This window comes from Erinaceus europaeus, chromosome 13 (genome assembly GCF_950295315.1).
Source record: "Erinaceus europaeus chromosome 13, mEriEur2.1, whole genome shotgun sequence".
NCBI lineage: Eukaryota > Metazoa > Chordata > Mammalia > Eulipotyphla > Erinaceidae > Erinaceus > Erinaceus europaeus.
Genome location: NC_080174.1, coordinates 53,348,419 through 53,364,103, shown reverse-complemented (window position 1 = coordinate 53,364,103; position 15,685 = coordinate 53,348,419). Strand labels below are relative to the sequence as shown.

The window sequence follows — 15,685 nt, the reverse complement described above, 5'->3', positions numbered from 1 at the left end:
GGGTCACTGTGCCCAACCAAGGGCTTGGTGATCATGGAGTACCAGCTGCTTGGCACATAGAACTGGTCAAAACAAAGGACATGAACATGGGCACAAGGAGAGATGTCCATGCTGTGGAAATACTCAATAAGATAGGCGACCAGCCACGCTCATTTTGTAGTCTTGTTTCCTTTTCAATTACTCTTGCAGGATTTTTCTTTTTATTTAACTTCATTTATATACTTTAGTTGTCATCTGGGCTTCACTGCTCTGGACCAATCTTTTCAGAGATTATGTCACCAAAACTTCCTTCACTGCTGTAGTACTCCTATGTGGTGTATTAGGGAGAGAAAGAGTCAGAGTATCACTCTGGCACATGTGATGCCTGGAATCAAACTCAAGACCTTATGCTTGAGAGTCCAATGCTTTATCCACTGTACCACTTCCTGAACCATGAAGTTTCTTCTTTTTTATGTCATGTCACATCACATCACATCACATTGTATCTATTTTGAATAAATACAAAGAGAAATTGAGAGGGAAGGGGGAGTTAGAGAGGGAGGGAGAGAGAGAGAGAGACACATGCCTGCAGCACTGCTTCACTGCTTGCTAAGCTTCCCCCCTGCAGGTGGGGGCCAGAGGCTTGAACACTTGCTCACTGTAATGTGTGTGTTCTACCAGATAAACCACTGCTTGTCTATGAATTTCTTATTTATTTATTTTTAAAAAGGATTTTATTTATTTATGAGAAACATAGGAGGAGAGAGAAAAAGCCAGACATCACTCTGGTATATGTGCTGCCGGGATTGAACTCAGGACCTCATGTCTGAGAGTCCTATGCTTTATCTACTGCGTCACCTCCCGGACCTCTTTTTTAAAACACCAATATTTGAGAGATCTTGTACAGTAGCAAGTAAAGATGTCACATGATTTGTTACATGTATATGTGAGCACATATGTGCAATATGGGGCAGTTGAAAGATAGGCTTCAGAATCATTCAGATGAGGATTCAAGTAGAATTGACCACACCCAGAATGGAAGGGAGGGCCTGCTTCTCTGAAGGGTAACACTGGCCAAACCAGGTGACCTCTCCAAGCTTCAATGTTTTTTTTTTTTTCTTTGTTTTGTTTTTGCCACCAGGGCTTTGCTGGAGCTTCATGCCTCCATGGCACCAAATGAACTCCTTTTTTCTTCCCCAAAGAGTGAGACAGAGAGGGGAAATGAGAGAGAGAAAGAGGCACCAGAGTACTGCTCTGTTGCCTGTGAAACTTCCCCTTTGCATGGTGCTCCCATGTAGTTTGCCAGGGGCGTACACAGGGTAAAGTAAGTCCTCTGTTGGTTGAGCTATCTCCTGGTGGGGGGGGTTGTTTTATTGTTTGTTTTGTTTTTTACCAGAGCACTCACTGCTCAGCTCTGGCTTATGGCATGAAAGTCTCTTTGCATAACCATTATGCTATACCTCCACCCTTGTTTTTGTTTTTTTAAAGATCTATTTTATTTCACTCAATAGTGAGGTCGGAGCATCAGTCTGGCATATACAGTGTGCCAGGAGTTGAACTCAGGAACTCATGCTTCCACGTCCAAAGTACTACTGTTGTACCACCTCCCAGGCCATTAGCCACTTAAAAAATTATTTATTTATCCTTTGATAGAGACAGAGAGAAATTGAGAGGAAAGAGAGAGATAAAGAGGGAGAGGAATAAGAGATAAAGAAAGGGGAGGGGAGTGGGGGAGAGACTTGCAGCATTGCTTCACCTCTCAAGAAGTTCCTCCCTGAAGTTGGGGACCAGGGGCTTGAATCCTGCATCCTTGTATGCTATCATGCATGTTCTTGAGAAGGTGTGCTACCACCCGGTCCTGAAGCCACAGTGGTTTTTTTTTTTTTTTTTTTTTTTTTTACCAGAGCACTGCTCAGCTCTGGCTTATGGTGGTGCAGGCGATTGAACCTGGGACATCAGAGCCTCAGGCATGAGAGTCTCTTTGCATAACCATTATGCTATCTCCCCAACCCAAGTCACAGTTTTTATGTCTGTTAAATGGGGAATGAACCTAAATCACTAGGGATATAAGCAAAGCACCTGTTTAAGTCACGTGCCAGCAAACTCCTCCACTGCCTTCCTTTACCTTGAAGGTCTAGTGAAGCTATCAAAGAAAATCCTCTGCATATTAGGTCCTGGTGGCATCTGCTTTGACCCTCTGGACTGAGGGGGCCAACAGTGGAGCAAGGACAGGTCCAGGGGAAAGTGAATCTAAGAAAGCATTTCTTGCTCTTTCTGGGTACTTTGTTAGGTCCTCTGCTCTGGGAATACTGTCATCTTAGGAAGTGGCAAACTGCATCCCTGTGATAGGGGATGAGGGGACATTACCAAGGAGCAGCAATAGGGACACTAGACAACTTTTATTATCCTTGTTGTTGTTGTTATAGCCGTTGTTGTTGGATAGGACAGAGAGAAATTGAGAGGAGCGGAATACAGAGGGGCAGAGAGAAAGATAGACACCTGCAGACTTGCTTCACTGTTTGTGAAGCAACCCACCCCTACCCCCTGCAGGTAGGGAACTGGGGGATTGAACCAGGACGCTTGCACAGGTCCTTGCACTTCGAGCCATATGTGCTTAACCCCCTGCGTTACTGCCTGGCCCTCTTCTTCTTCTTCTTTTTTAAATTTTATTTATTTATTCCCTTTCGTTGTCCTTGTTTTATTGTTGTAGTTATTATTGATGTCGTTGTCGTTGGAAAGAACAGAGAGAAATGGAGAGAGGAGGGGAAGACAGAGAGGGGGAGAGAAAGATAAGACACCTGCAGACCTGCTTCACCACTTGTGAAGCGACTCTCCTGTAGGTAGAGAGCTGGGGGCTCGAACCGGGATCCTTACGCCGATCCTTGTGCTTTGCACTACCTGGACTTAACCTGCTGCACTACCGCCTGACTCCCCCTTCTTTCTTTTTTTTTTTTTAAACAGTGTCAGGCTCTTGTGTATGCACAATGCCATCCATCACCCATTGGTGGTTGTTGTCATTGTTTTTACTCTTTTTATGTAAGATATAGAGAGATAATAAGAGAGGGAAAGACAGAGAGGGAGAGAGGAAGACACTATAGCACTGTTCTACTATCCCCAGAGCTTCCTTTAGCACTGTGGTGCTTCAAGTGATGATGGGACTCAAACCCAGGGTTATGTGCATGGTGACACACACACCCTACTGGGTAAGCTAGTCCTAGACTTATCAGAGCATTGTTTTCCCAATTTCATTTTATTTTTTTAAAAGTCTATATCATCTTTATTTAGTTGATAGAGACAGCCAGCCATCTAAAGGGAAGGGAGTGATAGAGAGGGAGAGAGACAGAGAGACACCTGTGGCCCTGCTTCACCACTTGTGAAACTTCCCCCCTGCAGGTGGGGACTGGGGTTTGAACTGGGTCCTTGCACATTGTGACATGTGCGATTAACCAGGAGTACCACCACCCAGCCCCCCTGCTCCAATTTTATTTTATTTTTAAAATAAAAGCTCTGGCTTATGGTTGTTCTAGGGATTGAACCTAGAACCTTTAGGGCCTCAGGCATAAAGACTTTTCCCATAACCACTATGTTATCTCCCCAGTCCACATTTTTTATCTTATTTATTTATTACCATAGCACTGTTCAGCTCTGGTTTATGGTGGTATGGGGGACTGAGTCTGGGACCTTGGAGCCTCAGGCATCAGTTTGTTTTTTTTAATTTATTCCCTTTTGTTGCCCTCGCTTTATTGTTGTAGTTATTATTGTTGTTGTTATTGATGTCATCATTGTTGGATAGGACAGAGAGAAGTGGAGAGAGGAGAAGACAGAGGGGAGAGAGAAAGACAGACACCTGCAGACCTGCTTCACTGCCTGTGAAGTGACCCCCCTGCAGGTGGGGAGCCAGGGGCTCAAACTGGAATCCTTACGCAGGTCCTTGCGCTTTGCACCATGTGTGCTTAACCCACTGTGCTACCTCCTGACTCTCGTATGAGAGTATTTTTCATAACCATTATGCTATTTCCCCAGTCCATTTTTTTTTTTTAACCAGAATACTCTCAGCTCTGGTTTATAAGTGGTGCCAGGGGTTGAACCTGGGACTTGAGTTTCAGGCACTGAAGTCTTTTGCATAAACCGTTGTGTAATTTACTCTAGTCCTCAAAGAATTGTATACATACTAGTTTTAATTCTCACTGATGTTACTTATGAAGGAATCAAAATAAATATTTATTTATTTTACCAGATCGCTGCTCAGCTCTGGTTTATAGTGGTGTGGGGCATTGAACCTGGGACTTTAGAGCCTCAGGCATGAGAGTCTCTTTGTATAATCATTATGCTGTCTACCCCTGCCCAATAAATATCTTTTAACATACAGATCCTGGAAGGTGGCACAGTAAGTAGTATACTGTATTTGAATGTATGAGGTCCTAAGTGCCAGAGTAAAGTTCTGGTTGTCTCTCTTATGTTCTATCTTGTATTAATAAATATATAAGATCAATAAAGCATCTCTTAAATACAGGTGAGAAAAGTAAAGCAAAAGATGTTAAGTAAAGTAACTTGAGGTCATTTAGCTGCTAAGTGAAGGAGCCTGGACTTGATCCTGTATCTGTCACCAGAATACATATGCTTACTCATTCTACCATCCTGCCTCTGTTTGAGGCACTATGATGTAATGCATGTTATGCAATGAAAATATCTAAAGCTCATGCTATTTTCTCCTTATTCCTTCCTTTCCAGCTTCCTGGGATTCAGGTAAGAATCCTAGTTGAGGCCCTATCTCCCCAGTGGCCTTCCCTACTCTGCCAGCCCCTATAGTTCACCTAGTTCTCCCCAATGCCAGCTCAAGATGGCTGCTGGGTCACTGAAAGTCTATTTCCCAGTCCCTTGCAAACCTCCTTCATTTCTTTCTTATTTACGTATTTGTATAAACTTAATGAGAGACAGACAGACTGACTGACAGAGCTCAGCTCTGGCTTATGGTGGTACAGGGGGAATGAGCCTAGGACTTTGAAGCCTTAGGCATAAATGTCTTCTGCACAGCCATTATGCTGTCTCCCCAGTCCTTCTATCTTTCTTTCTTTACACTTATTTATTTATTGCTTATTTGTTTGTTTATTAGGTAGAAACCGAAAAGCTTCCCCCTAGCAGGTGGGGACTAAGGGCTAGGACCTGGGTCCTTGTGCACTGTAGCATGAGCACTCAACTGGATATGCCACTACCTGGCCCTTTTACTTTATTTACTTATTTTTAAAGCTTTATTTACTGTTGAGAGGGTAGTAAGATAAAGAACCAGAGTATTACTTAAGTGGAATATGTGATACCAGGGATTGAACTCAGGACCTCCTGCTTTAAAGTCCAATGCTTTATCCATTGCACCACCTCCAGGATTGCTGAAAATTCCTATCTAACTCCAGTAATAAACCACTGAGTGAGCACTTACTACATATCAACAGCTGCCCTAGGTCTTTTGGGCCCCCATCTTTGAACCTCATTTGAACCCTGAAAGGCAGAGATAGTCAATCTCTGTCTCTCAGATTTATTTACTTATGAGAGAGAGAGGAAAGAGACAGAGAACCAGAATATCACTCTGGTAGAGAGTGAGAGATATAATAGTTATACAGAGAGACTCATGCGGGGCCAGGTGGTGGTGTACCTGGTTGAGCACACATGTTACAATACAATGTGTAAGGACCCAGGTTCGAGCCACCTGCAGGGGGAAAGCTTTGCAAGTGGTGAAGTAGTGTTGCAGGTCTTTCTAGCTAATAAATAAAGATAATTTAAAAAATGTTAATAATAAAAAAAAAAGAGGCCGGGGGGGTAGTGCAGCAGGTTAAGCCATAGTACAATGTGCAAAGCGCAAGGACCGGCTAAGGATCCCAGTTTGAGCCCCCAGCTCCCCACCTGTAGGGGGGTTGCTTCACAAGCAGTGAAGCAGTTCTGCAGGTATCTATCTTTATCTCCCCCTCTCCGTCTTCCTCCTCTCTCAATATCTCTGTCCTATCCAACAACAAGAACAGCAATAACAATAAACAACATGGGCAACAAAAGGGGAAAAATTGCCTCCAGGAGCAGTGGATTCATAAGGCAGGCACTAACCTCAGAGGCAACAAACAAACAAACAACAACAAAAACAGACTCTCATGCCTGAGGCTCTAAAGCCCCAGGTCCATTCCCCTGCATCACCACAAGCCAGAGCTGAGCATTGCTCTAGAAAAAGAGGGAGAATGGAAGACAGAAAAGGAGAGAGAGAGAAAAAGAGAGAACAGATACCACTTGTAAAACTTCCTTGTGCAGGTGCTCCCATGTGATGACCAGGGGTTAAAATGCAGGTCCCTGTGTATGATAAAATGTACTCTACTGGGTGAGCTATCCCAACCCTAGACTTACTGTCTCTGTCCCTTTCTCTCTTTTTCAGCTTCATTTACTTCTCAATGGAGATGGGAGAACCAGAGCATCATTCCTTTGTGGAGAGTTGGATCTTTCCATAGGTCCTTGTGTTTTGTATTATATGTGCTTATCCCAGTGTGCTACCACCCAGACCCTGCAAAATATATTTTGAATCCAGTCACTTCCCACTACCTCCATTTCTTTTTTTGAAAAAAAAAGAAATGGAGGTAGTGATGCTGGGAATCCAACTCATGTATGAGAATCTAAGGCTCTATCAACTGTGTCACCTCCCAGGCCACCCCTCAGAAGTTCTCATCATTATACCGATGAGAATCAAAGCTTACCCCAATGATTCTTTGCCCAGAGTCATGGAACTAGAATATGACAGAGACAAGATTTGAATCCAGGAGTCTGGAGTCAAAAGGCCAACATGTGCAAGTGCTAAGCTTGAGGACTGAGGGTGAGGCCCATTTACTGCCATTCTCCTAGCAGCTGTATATGCTGCAGGTGTTGCAAGGAAAACTGTAGGCAGCTGTCTGTTTACACCCAGGCAAGTCACACCTAGCAGACAAGATGGTGAGTCTCCAACTGGGTCCTGAACTACCAAGAGAAGTAAGCCCAGGAAGGGGCACAGGGGTGAAGTCTGGAAGGACCTGCACCTGGTTGCCTGATGCAGTGGTATACAAAGATCTTGGGCTTCAGTGTCAGACAGGCCTGAGTGGGTAATCAGAGAGCTATGTGCCATGACCTTGGGCAAGTCCTGTACCTGTCTGAAACTCAACCACCCCCACACAAACACACACACACATTGCTGGGACCAATGGTGAGAAAGTACCATCTCTCCAGTGCCCAATAGACTTAGTAAGCAGTACCTACCTAGGAGAATCTGTCCCCTTCATCCCATCTCTGCCCCAAGAGACCACTTGTGTAAATTTTCACCACGTGCGCTTAAGCCGCTGCGCTATCACCCAACTCCCCCAAGAGAACACTTGTATCAGGCCTTCACTTCCACTGCTCTGAGACACTGCTCTTCTCAACGTCACAGGTGACCTCCAGGCCACTAAGTCTAGCAGCTATTTCTTGGTCCTTGTTTTGCCAGACTATCAACCACATGAGACACAGTCACCCTCTTGGCGCTCCTTGGGCACTTTCTTCACTTGGCTTAAAAAATGACAGTCTTCTTCTGGTTTTCCTTTTGTCTCACGAGTGATGACTTCCTCTTTTCTATGCTCACCCCTCCTTAGCTTCCTAATCTTTTAGTGCTGGGGTGCCCCGGGGCTCAGTGGAGGACCTCAGCTCTTTTCTGTCTACACTCACTCCCTTGGTGACCTCATCCAGACTCATGGCTTTAAATACTATGGCTCAGCTGATGACAACCAAAAGTCTCCAGCCCAGGCCTCTCCCTTGAATTCCAGTTTCACTCATGCAACTCCCTACATTCTTACAGACACCCTAAATTTAACACATCCCAAAATGAGTTCCTTATCTCCTCACTCCACCCCCCAACCTGAATCTTCCCAACTTGCCCCACCCCCACCCCGGCCACCTCACTCAGTGGCAACCCTGTCCTTCCAGTTTCTCAGGACAAATACTTCTTTAGAATATTTTCTTATCTCACACTCTACAAAGAGAAATTGAGAGGGGAGGGAAGACAGAGAGGGAGAGAGAAAGATAGACACCTGCAGACCTGCTTCACAGCTTGTGAAGTGACCCTTCTGCTGGTGGAGAGTTGGATCTTTCCATAGGTCCCTGTGTTTTGTATTATATGTGATTATCTCAGTGTGCTACCACCCAGACCCTGCAAAATATATTTTGAATCCAGTCACTTCCCACTACCTCCATTTCTTTTTTTAAAAAAAATGGAGCATTGCCTTGAGGCTACTTTTTCTTTTGTTGCCCTTGTTGTTTATCATTGTTGTTGGATAGGACAGAGAGAAATAGAAAGCGGAGGGGAAGACAGAGAGGGGAAGAGAAAGATAGACACCTGCAGACCTGCTTCACCGATTGTGAAGTTGCCCCCATCCCCACAGGTGGGGAGCTGGGGCTTGAACCGGGATCTTAAGCCAGTCCTTGAGCTTTGTGCCATGTGCGCTTAACCTACTGAGCTACCACCCGGCGCCCCCACTACCTCCATTTCTACCATTTTCTTGGTTCAGCCAGTCTTGTGCATTAAAAAGTCTCCTTAGGGAGTTGGGTGGTAGCGTAGCGGGTTAAGCGCATGTGGTGCAAAGCACAAGGACTGGCATGAGGATATCGGTTCAAGTCCCTGGCTCCCCACCTGCAGGAGAGTTGCTTCAAAGGCTTCGTGAAACAAGTCTGTAGATGTCTCTCTTTCTCTCCCTCTCTGTATTCCCCCTCCTCTCTCAATTTCTCTCTGTCCTATCCAACAATGACATCAATAACGACAATAATAATAACTACAATAAAACAAAGACAACAAAAGAGAATAAATTAGTATTTTTAAAAAAGTCTCCCTGTAGTCAGGCAGTAGCGCAGCAGGTTAAGCACAGGTGGCACAAAGTGCAAGGACTGGCATAAGGATCCCGGTTCGAGCTCCCGGCTCCCCACCTGCAGAGGAGTCACTTCACAAGTGGTCAAGCAGGTCTGCCGGTATCTTTCTCTCCCCCTCTCTGTCTTTCCCTCCTCTCTCCATTTCTTTCTGTCCTATCCAACAATGATAACAACAATAATAAATACAACAATAAAACAACAAGGACAACAAAAGGGAATAAATAAATATTAAGGAAAAATCTCCCTGTGGCCTTATTTGTTGTTACTGTTCCTATCTGATCTTTTTTTAAATATTTTATTTATTTATTAATGAGAGGGATAGGAGGAGAGAGAAAGAAGCAGACATCACTCTGGTATATGTGCTGCTAGGGATTGAACTCAGGACCTCATGCTTGAGAATCCAACACTTTATTCATTGTGCCACCTCCCAAACCATTGATCTTTCTCAATACAGCAGAAGAATGACTCTGTCTTTAAAATCAGTCAACTCTGTAGCCTGGAAGGTGGTGCAGCGGATGGATAAAGCACTGGACTCTCAAGCATGAGGTGCCAAGTTTGATCCTTGGCATTGAATGTGCTAGGGTGATGCTCTGCTTCCATTTGTTCTTATATTTTTTTAAAGTCACTCCTCTGACAAAATCTCCAAAGATACCCCATCTTATGGAGAAAGAAAAAAACCAAAGACTTCTGTGGCCAAAGAGGTGGTGTAATGAAAGTCTGGAGTTTGATCCTGGGCATTGTATGTGCCAGAGTGATGGTCTGGTTCTCTTTCTCCCATAAATACATACATACACACATACTTTTTGAAAAGAAAAACCCAAGATCTCAGAATGGCCTCCAAGGCTCTTCAGGATCTTCTCTCCCTAGCCTCTTACCTCTTGGTCTGCATTTCTTCCCCTCTCAAATCCCCTGCTCAGCCTCTTCCAGTTACTGTTTCTCAAATGTACTGGGCCTGCTCCTGCCTCAGAGTTTTGCACTTGCACTGTCTCCCATTCTCACCTTCTGAGGGGCAAATTCCAATATCACTCCTCAGTTAAACCTTTCAAATCACCTGTTTAAAACTAGAAACTGGCACTGGGGAGACAACATCATGGTTCTACAAAAGACTTCCATGTGATGGCCAGGTGGAGGCACACCTGGTTAGACACACACACTACAGTGAGTACTGGGTTCAAGCCCCTGGTCCCCACCTGCAGGGGGAGAACTTTGCAAGTGGAGAAGCAGGGCTGCAGGTGTCTCTCTGTCTCTCTCTCCCTCTCTATCACCCCTTCCCTCTTGATATTTGGCTGTCTCTATCTAATAATAAATAAAGACAATAAAAAATTAAAAATAAGTAAGACTTTCTTTTAAAAAATAATTTTTATTTACTTATTTATTACATAGAGGCAAACAGGAATGGAGAGAGAAGGGGGAGATAGAGAGAGGGGGAGAGACAGAGAGACACCTGCAGCCCTGCTTCACCACTTGTGAAGCTTCCCCCTGCAGGTGGGGACCAGGGGCTTGAACCTGGGTCCTCGCACACCGTGAATGTGAGCAATTAACCAGGTGCACCACCACCTGGCCCCCAATAAAAGACTTTCATGCCTGAGGCTCTGAGGTCCCAGATTCAATCTCCAGCACCATCATAAGCCAGAGCTAAGCAGTACTCTGATCTTCCTCTCTCTGAATCTCTCCCTCATTAAAATAAAATAAATTTTAAAAAAAACCTCTACAAAGTGTCTCCCTTGCCTTTTCAACTGTATTTTCTTCTCAACTCTATTTTTCTCCATAAGCATCTACATCATTTTAATATTGTTTTCCACTCCAAGAAGATAATCTCCATGAGGTCACCTGCTTTTTTGGTCTATTTTGTGAGCTGTTCTATCTCTAAGGGCAACATAGGTGCTCCCTATTATCTACTGAATGAAGAAATCATTGAACTCCACCTGGCAGATACCATCAGCATCTCTTGTTGACTGTAAAGTCTCCCACTGCTCTTCCCCACCCATTACCACTGCTCTGGGGGCGGGGGGGGGGGCAGTCAGAAGAAATGTTTCCAAGTGTGAGTCTGATTTCTGGTACTTTTCTCCTCTTGCTACTTCCCAGTGACTGATACAGACTAATACTAGTCTAAAGATACAGACAACATTCTTGAACCCAAGCAATGACTCCAGCAGAATCTGAAATTCTGACTCCACATCTCTGGAATCTCTTTTTTATGCTTCCCACTTGCACTCTGTACTCCAGTTACACTGACTTTCTTTTAATTTTGATAACCAGTCATGTTCCCTCCAGCCACAGGGCCTTTCCATATGTTCTTTCCTCCTTTAAGATTGGCTTTAAAATTTTATGAGATAAGAGTTCTCACTGGAAGAGAAAGAAACCAGAGCATCACTTCAGGACATGCACTGTATTGAGGATCAAACCAGGAATGCAAGTCCAGCACACCACCAGCTTGAGCCATTTCCCCAGCCTACCCTCAACCTCCCCCCCCCCATAATTAACTCCCATTTGTCATTCAGATCTGAGCCTAGTCATCATTTCTTCAGGGAAGCCATCCCTGGCTTCTCTGATGAGAATGAATTCCTTTAATATACACAGTCATGGCTTCATATGATTCTTCTCTGGCACTGCGACTGTTAGAATTTTAAGCTTCTTCCTGTGATTCTTTTGTTGTTGTCAGCCTCCTCCTAGTCTGTCAGGAGGCCCTACCAGGGCTGGGCCATGTCTGTTTTGCTTGCTGCTGCATCACCAGTGGTTACCAGGGTGTCAAGTACATGAAGACAGTCACGAAATACTGTTTAATGAGAATACAGTGACACCCTGGGAAACCACCCTCGCCTAAAGCAGATGCATAGAGAAGGCAATTTTTACTGTAATAAAGAGTAGATCTTTAAGTGCACGGTGCAAAGCGCAAGGACAGGACCGGCATAAGGATCCCAGTTCAAGGCCCCGGCCCCCCACCTGCAGGGGAGTCGCTTCACAAGCGGTGAAGCAGGTCTGCAGGTGTCTCTTTCTCTCCCCCTATCTTCCTCTCCCCTCTCCATTTCTCTCTGTCCTATCCAACAACGATGACATCAATAACAACAACAATAATAGCTACAACAATAAAAACAAGGGCAACAAAAGGGAATAAATAAATATTTAAAAAAAAAGAAAAAGATTTAAAAAAAAGTAGCTCTGGGACAGAGGTGGGGGGGGAGATAGTATAATGGTTATGCAAAGACACTCTCATGTCTGAAGCTTCAAAGTCCTAGGTTCAATTCCCACACCACCATACACCAGAGCTGAGCAGTGCTCTGATGTTTGTTCCTGTTTCTCTGTTTCTCTCTCTCTCTCTTTCTGTTTTCTTTCTGTGCAACTCTCTCAAAAATAAAATATTTAAAAAAATAACTTTAACAAAAGAGTAGATCTACATGCAGTCTATTGCAAAGGGATAAATGTTTGGAGAGAAGCAAAACAAGTCCATCCCAGCTGAGTTTGGGCAGCTTCCTGCACCAAAGCACTCAGGTAGAAGTTATAAAAATAATGAGTGTTTACTCCAGTAGTTTAACAGGAAAAACTTCTCTAGAGGCAAACAGGACATTCAGAACCCTTCTTTTGGCCTGATGGACTATTGACCCTAAATACAAACATTTTGCTCAGAATTATGCCAATGCTGATGAAATGTCATCGGGACAGTGCTATCTGAAACCAACTGTATGAAGACAAATTAATCTCTTGGTTAATTATCAATATGGTATCAAACCAAAATCACTTCTGGTTATTCTACTGTCAATCACAGAATACGATCCTTCAGCTACTTCATTTTATTTTTGGTCCATGTCAAATTGTATAGTTTTGGTTGGTTTATTTACTTATGTATTTTATTTTATTTATTTATTCATGAGAAATGATAGGAGAGAGAAAAAACCAGACATCACTCTGATACATGTGCTGCCGGGGACTGAACTTGGGACCTCATGCTTGAGAGGCCAAAAACCTTATCCACTGTGCCACCTCTCAGACCACAATTTACTTATCTATTTAAAAAAATTCTGAGTGTAGTGGTTCAGGATGTGGCTCATTGGATAAAACACTGGACACTCAAGCATGAAATCCTGAATTTGACCCCTAGCATCACATATTTCAGAGTGATGCTCTAGTTCTCTCTCTTATTAATAAATACTACAATAAAAATTTTGAGAGAGACAGACAGACAGACACACACACACACACACACACACACACACACAGAGAATGAGCAGATCATGGTGTGTGTCCTACTGCTGAGCCACCTCCCTGGCCTTAGTTTTATTTTGCTAAGTTGATATCAGCCAGAAGTATTTGGCTAAGTACTGGATAAGAAGCTGCTAGTTTGTATTTATTTCTTGGCACAAAGCACATTAGCTGGGTAGAGGTGCAGGAGCTGGTTGGAGGATCACCAAGTCTTGTCTTCCTGAGAACCCCAAGAGGGACTACACCTGAGGTCTATAGAAAGCCCAGGGCCCAGTTTCCCAGCAGGCCTCTCACATGTCTCAGGGGGGTTAGCCCAGCCTCCACCCTCTGGGAGCTGGCAGTCCTTTCCTCTTGTCCCTCCCTGCTCCCACCGTGTCTTGGGCCAAATATGCCTCTCACAACACTGATAACGCAGTCTGGCTTTTCTGTCTGCCTGCCACCCCTGTCCCCAGGCAGGGTGTGGGTTCATCAAGAGCAGGGACTGGATCTTAATACTTCTTGTAGCCTCCAAGCCTTATATGGTATCTGTTAGCACAGAGTTCTGGGCCTGTGTAATGAATACCTGGAGGATCTGTGGGTGGATGGGTACTGTGGAAAGCTACCTAGTCAGCACAGGTAAACCCCAAGCTGCTCCTAAGTCTGGCCTCTCTAACCCCAAATGTCTGGATCACATCAGAGTCTGGTACATGCCCTGCCAGCTCCTAAGCCCAGGGAAGGAAACAATTTACCAAAGTCATACCATCTGCCAGGCACTTTGCCTCACCTCGTTTAATTCTTCTGACAGCCCTGAAGGGAAAGAAGTACTGTGGATGAACCCCATTTCACAGGTAAGGAAACTCAGACAGGCTGAGGGAATTGCTCATATCAGAGTCAGAGTTAGGCTCTGAACACAGGGCTAGCTAATGACAAGACCCTTACATCACATCATCCCTGCCCAAGGCTGTTGCCTGAAGAAGGAAGTGACTGGGTGGCTCCCCCCAGGGAGATTTCCCCCATGCTGGTGAAGGGTGCAGGTAGGGCGGGCAGGCCCTGAGCTCAGAACACAGGAATGCAGGGAAGTCAGGCTCCTGCCTGAGCCAGCTACCAAGAGGCAGGAAATGAGGCACCTGAGCAAGGGGTGGGTGGAGAGAGTGGTCCACCTCCAGAGGGCAGAGGGAGAGCACAGGCAGCAAGTCCGTGTGAGGAGCAAGGGAAGGAAAGACAGGAAGCTGAGAAAAAGAACAGGGCAGAGATCAACACCCATAGCCAGAGATGCCCCTCACCCCTCTGTAGTGTGTCCTCGGGTGGCAATACTGGAGCAGACAAATGAAGATGAGGGGCAGGTAGAAGAGACAAGACACACTGAGAGACAGACAGTACACACCAGAGAGAGGGAGAGACACCAGACAATGTGGGCAGATATAGCTTACACAGTGGTAGGAGATGAGACATTGTTTTCTCTTTCCTACACACATGGAACAGATTTACTGTGCTTCAGAATTCTACACACACACACACACACACACACACACACACACACACACACACACACACACACGGTGAAATAGCTCACTTGGATAACGCACTATTTTACCATATGTGTGACACAGGTTTGGGCCCAGCCCCACTAAATTGAAGGAAGCTTTGGTGCTGTGATTACTTTTACTTTTACTTTCTCTCTGCCTCTTTAGAAGATAGAGATCCACCAACACACACACACACACACACACACACACACACACACACACACACACACACACTCCCAGAACAGGCACCCCTTTGGAAGCAGAGATGAAGCCTGAGAAACACAGAGCGCATAGACACAGTGTCCTCAGAATGTTTATACAGCCTCATCCAGGCCACTGGTCACTCGGCCCTATCCCTCTGAGCTTACGACCTGCACCCAGAGAAAGTCCAGTTAACAGCAGCAACAGCAAGCATTGTGTCCGACACAGCTTGACACTTTACCCACACACCAGTCCATCCCATCTTCAGTGATGTGCTGTGGGGCAGATATCACTACCCTAGTTACAAATGAGGAAATAGATTCAGAGAGATTAAGACGCTTGCTTAAGTTACATGGCTGGTGAGGAGCAAAGCTGAGGTTTAGACCCAAGTGATCATGACCATCTATATATACCTACACCTGCTCCTCTACCCAGCCTTCTGGGTGTCCTCTCCTGGAGAGATATGGGTTGGGAGGATTGGGGGGGTGGGGAGAAAGGACAAGTCTAGGGGCTGCCTAATTGTGGAGCTGGGACAGTGGTAGCCTTTAAGCCATTAGTCCCTGGACATGATGGGGCTGAGCTCTTTGAGACCATGAAGTAGGAATGATGAACCCTGCTCCAGGGGCACTGAAAAGCTGGGTCATAGGCCCCAGTGAGTGTGAAAGCAGGGAACCCACTTAAAACTGCAGATCTGAAGGCTCTCTGGCCCAGTAGGCGGTTATTGTTCCCAGCCTCCAATCAGGAGCACCCACTTCCTGTTATTTTAGGCGGCAGGAAATGACCCCATCCCACAGCCCAGCCCCACTGTGGCCCTGCCTCAGCTCCAGCAAGGCTCCCCACACTGGGCCTCACTGTTGAGGGCAAAGGCCCAGCAGATGGCCCACTGGCTGAACTGTCAGCACTGCCTGGGT

The 15,685-nt window shown here is 45.2% G+C and overlaps 1 protein-coding gene across 4 annotated transcripts in view; it reads right to left on the bottom strand.

The window, feature by feature from the left end:
• MAP7D1 (MAP7 domain containing 1) overlaps positions 1 to 15,685 on the bottom strand; it is a 34,807-nt gene that overhangs the window by 14,032 nt on the left and 5,090 nt on the right. The gene's annotated exons all lie outside the window — the stretch shown is intronic.